Source organism: Crocodylus porosus, unplaced genomic scaffold, assembly GCF_001723895.1.
Source record: "Crocodylus porosus isolate Cpor-Errol unplaced genomic scaffold, CroPor_comp1, whole genome shotgun sequence".
In the NCBI taxonomy this organism is placed as follows: domain Eukaryota; kingdom Metazoa; phylum Chordata; order Crocodylia; family Crocodylidae; genus Crocodylus; species Crocodylus porosus.
The window spans coordinates 5,776,609-5,781,298 of NW_017728911.1; the positions used below are offsets into that span (position 1 = coordinate 5,776,609).

The 4,690-nt window shown below is 43.6% G+C and overlaps 1 long non-coding RNA gene across 1 annotated transcript in view; it reads right to left on the bottom strand.

Moving 5' to 3' along the window:
* Positions 1-3,727, bottom strand: part of LOC109308887 — a 78,659-nt gene extending 74,932 nt beyond the window's left edge. Inside the window, exon 1 of the long non-coding RNA XR_002100727.1 lies at positions 3,375-3,727. This is a non-coding gene — a long non-coding RNA (uncharacterized LOC109308887). The remainder of the gene's footprint in view (positions 1-3,374) is intronic.
* Between the last annotated feature and the right edge of the window lie 963 nt (positions 3,728-4,690).

A 4,690-nucleotide genomic window follows, 5' to 3' on the forward strand; every position in this document is an offset into this window, starting at 1 on the left:
ATGGACACAAATTATTGGAGAGTAGATTTAGATTAGACATCCGCAAGAACTACTTTACAGTTAGGGCGGCTAGGAGCTGGAACCAACTTCCAAGGGAAGTGGTGCTGGCTCCTACCCTGAGGATCTTTAAGAAGAGGCTTGATGCCTACCTGGCTGGACTCATTTGAGTCCAGTTTTTCTCCCACCCAGGCGGGGGATCGGACTTGAAGATCTACAAGGTCCCTTCCAACCCTACTTCTATGATTCCATGAAAATCACAGTCCCCCAGCATCCCAGCATGCTTTCCAGCCCTGGGCTGGGCTGCCTGCTCCAGAGAGCAAGGCTGGCCCTGCCCCTCTGCTCTCTAGGCTGGAGCACTGAGAGCTGACTGACACAGTGGGTGTGCAAGCCCAACTGGGGATGCAGCCTAGTTTTTTGGGGGGGAGGGGGGGAAGAGAGCAGGGTAGTCCCCCCTCAAACCCTGGCTGGGGTCAGGGAAGGGAGTTAAATACCCCTTCCTCTGCTCAAACTCACTGTTGGCTGCAACTGTGGACTACAAATCCTAGAGGTACCTGGAAACAAGAAGAGGAAGTGATGAGCAACCCTGCAGGGTCCTGTTGATGTTATTCTGGACTACAAATCCCACAGACCTTGGGGACAGCAGGAAGAGAAAGTGAACACACAGCTAGAGAGCCATACTCTAGCACCCCCAGGCTTCTGGCTTGAGCCACTGCAGGAAATCAGCCACATGCCTACATCAAAGGTAAATGTCTGTTCACTTCCGTTTCAGTTTAATATGTGCAGTTTAGATTAACCTGTAAAGACCAAATCAGTTCTGCTTCAGGCTTTGTGACTGTCTGAACCCAAGCCAAGTGTCTTCCCACAGTCCCCCTGAAACGGCTGGCAAGTTCTCCCATAATCTGTACAATTCTTGACTATGCAAGATAGTTGCAGTATATCAGCATGTATAGGTTATGTCCCCAGATGTTCACACACACTGCTAAGTGCAGAAACAGTGAGAACACAACACCACAATAAGACTTTACAGTGGGACAAAACTAATTTGGGTGCAATCAGCCAGGTTCTGCATGACATGTGGGTATAGCCATAGGCTATTTCTTCACTGGGAAGCAAGATGTGTTCTTAACTCATGTATATGTCTTCTCTAGGGTTCTAACATGCCATAGCTGTAGTTTTAACCCAGTTAGTGCTGGAAGTAAATAGCAAAGAATTCAAACCCAGATAACACGAGCTCAACTGTAACTCCTTTGTTTTGAATAACATGGGTTAGAAGTAGGCCTTTGAAACTCTTACTTTAATAGTGAGGGGTGAAAAGACACTTGCCATCAGCTTTAGCAGGAGAAGAGCGAAGCCAGTAGTGAAACTCTCACTGGGTTAAATGGGAGCAGTGTTAGCCTATACCTCAATCGCTTTGATAAATATCACAGCTTCATTTATGGGGAAAGCTCACCTCTTCCATTTAGGATCCTCCCCAGTTCTACCTGCCCATTATAAAACTGGCCAGCAAACACCCTTTTCACTCCCCCAGCCCAGCACTCTGATTACAGAGAACTAAAGATAAAAAAGGTAATTTCCTTCTGACACTTACACAGCTGGGTTCTAGCTCAGCATATCCTATGAAGGAATATAGAATAACCCTTGTATATAACTACAACTATAATAAGCCCAATTCATCCCTCCATTGACTTTAATGGTGGTAGGCATAGGACTTAATGGGACCACTGGGTTTAAACCTGCTCTCAGATACGTGCCCTGGTCTCCCAAAGCCAATGGAAGCTACCCTTGTCTCTCCAAGGAAGATTTTGTCCAACTATATTTAAGGATTTAATATTTCAATTTACTTATTGAAAATATATTTGCTTTGATGGGAGAAGAGGGTGCACTTTACTATTTTGCAGTAATTCTGGAATATTTTTTTCTTTCCGATTTTCTTTGCTTTTTCGGGGCTGGGGCAAAGTGCACCCTCTTCTCCCATCAAAGCACATATATTTACAATGCAATCAGCATGGGTGTTGATTAATATAAAATAATAAGCAATATTTACCTAAGCACCTGCATTTATGATATATATAGACCTATAAACCGTCTGTAACCATAGCAATAAGATACCGTGCAAGAATTCCCTGGTCTTCTAACCATGGAACTAGTAGGAAGCATCAGATAGTATCAACAGAAGTAGGCATACCAACAGCATGAGCATAAAGAGATAACAGGTACACAGTCTAGAGTCCCAGCTGAGAGGTCTACAACAGCAAGGATCAGTTAAAAACATCTGAAAAGATAGTCCCCTGAGCCAGATACTGATGAAATCAACAAATGCTTTTATGGGTTTTGTTTTATAGCATTTTCCATGACCGTTCTTTTGCCATCATGCATGCCTGTCAGCTCTGGTACATCCCACTCATTGATGTACATGTTCCTGCAAATGCAGTGTGATGTATTCAGCTGTAAGTATCATTAACACAGACCAGAGCCCCTCCCCACACAAGGTATCTGATTAATTTAGGAACACATCTGTGGTGGACATCATGCTTACCCATCATCCTGCAAACTTAAACACCTAACAGCTCGCATTCCAATGCACAGATTTTAAAAAAAGATGCCCATTGTCAGTATGAAAGCATCAGAGTATACATGTCACAAGGTCACATTTAGAGTTCAGCACTGCAAGTCAGGGCTGCAAGTTGTTCCAAATAGCAATGACCCAGCTATACCATATTTTTACATGGACATTGGGCAGGTAAAAAACATCCAGGAGTGGAAACATACTTTTAAAACATTCATTTTTGAGCTGCTTGCACAGCACAAAGAGCTCGATCAATGAGACACTGAGCACATAAAAATCACAATCCACCAAAGGAATTGCGTTAAACTCAGTTTCACCTTATAGGTTCAAGCAATAAGGGACATGACCTTGCTTTGAGGCTCATCTTGGGACTCAGGTTTTTCATACAGGCTGTACAAAAAGTGAGTCAGCCACACTAAATGTACAAAAAACACCATCACACACCAAGAGGAAAGAGCAGAATTCATCTGGTTGAAGGTTATAGCCTTTGGGTAAAACCCAGACTAATGCAGACAGCACTTACATACCACCTAAGCCCCTTTTCTGAGCTTTTCATTTGTATCTAAGCCTCACCCTAATCCTCTACCCAGTCACACATTTGACCCTTTTACAGAGAGAACCAAATTTTTCTTTTCTGTTCCCCCTCTCCATTAGATGAAATGACAGAGTCATTTTATTCCTTGGGGATTGGCCATCTGAAGAGAATTTTATCCTTCAATAAACAATCCTGCTCCCACTCCAATCAACAGCAAAAAACTCACCGGTTCTTCTACAGGGGCTTAGGGGACCAACAGTATCCAGAGCAAACCTTCTCCTGCAGTCCTTGTTCTGACAAAGAGAAAAGATCTTACCAAGAGCCCATTTTCCCTGAAAGGCAATGAAGACTTGGTTGTCTTGTAAGACATCACAGAGAAGCAGATCTCAGCTACTGTGAATACTCACAGTTGACTGGAGTCAGCTGATGATCTTCCCTAGCATCTCCTAGACAGGAAAAGTGCCATGCTCCATGGCTGTGTCAATCAACAAGCTGAAGGCAACTAAAGCAGGATAAGAAAAAGATCATTGTGAATAGACTAACTCCAAAGAACCAGTTTCTAGCAGGCCATGATATCAGCTATTTTATTTTATTAAAGCCATAATGGTGCACAGTAACTTCTAATAGACAACTAACAGACAACGCTATTGAATGTAATATTTACTGCATATACTGCTTTTCATGATTTGTCTGTTCCTTAGACACTGCTTGCCCCTACCCACAACAGGTAGCTATTTTATTCCCATTTTAGAGGTGGGGAAATTGAGGCAAGCAATTTGGCCACTGACACGTGCGGGGAAAGAAAAACACTTTACTGGAAGAGGAACCACATCAGTTCAACGTAGCTCCCCAAGTGTCTGTACAGACTGCATGCTTCAGTGGGCTTTTTGGCACTTTTATCTAATAGCTGATTCAGTTGGATATTAGATAAAAGCACCAAAAAGTCCAGCTGAAGTACACAATCTATACAGATGCTGGGCAAGCCGAGTCATGCGGTTCCTCTTCTGGGCATCGTTGTGCTTGGTGCAGGGGCACACCGAACTGAAAATAAAGCACTGGGGGGTGGTTCTGCATCTACCAGAAGCCTCTTTTAAACTTAGGCACACGCATTCAGGGTTGCCTCCTTGACACATATAACCATCATGCATCTCCTACCAAGAAGCCAAATACTCATGTAGCCCACTGTCCATCTACATATTGACTTCTGATGTGAGTTTATATAGCATGTAGCACAATGTGATCCCAGATGGGGCTGTTGGGCACTCCCATAATACAATTAGTGATAGTAATAAACCTAACCAGAATTTATTTCCATATTACAGTGGGAGCTACTAGCGTCTGTTACAGTTCAGGCTACAAAACCCTTTGTTCTAACCTCCTTTTAACATGTTTTCCGACATATTCCCTGCAGGGCTGACATTCCCATCCATGGTTTCTTCCCAAAGCTGAGGGTTGCTTGGATTGTTTGAGCAAGATGCCTTCAGCTGTTTGTGAGCTAGGGAACAGTGGTTGGGGGAGAGAAAAGCAGACTACAAAGAAAGAATGGCCAGAGCCTGAAACCTGGCATGGGGTGAGTGTTCATTGAGGAG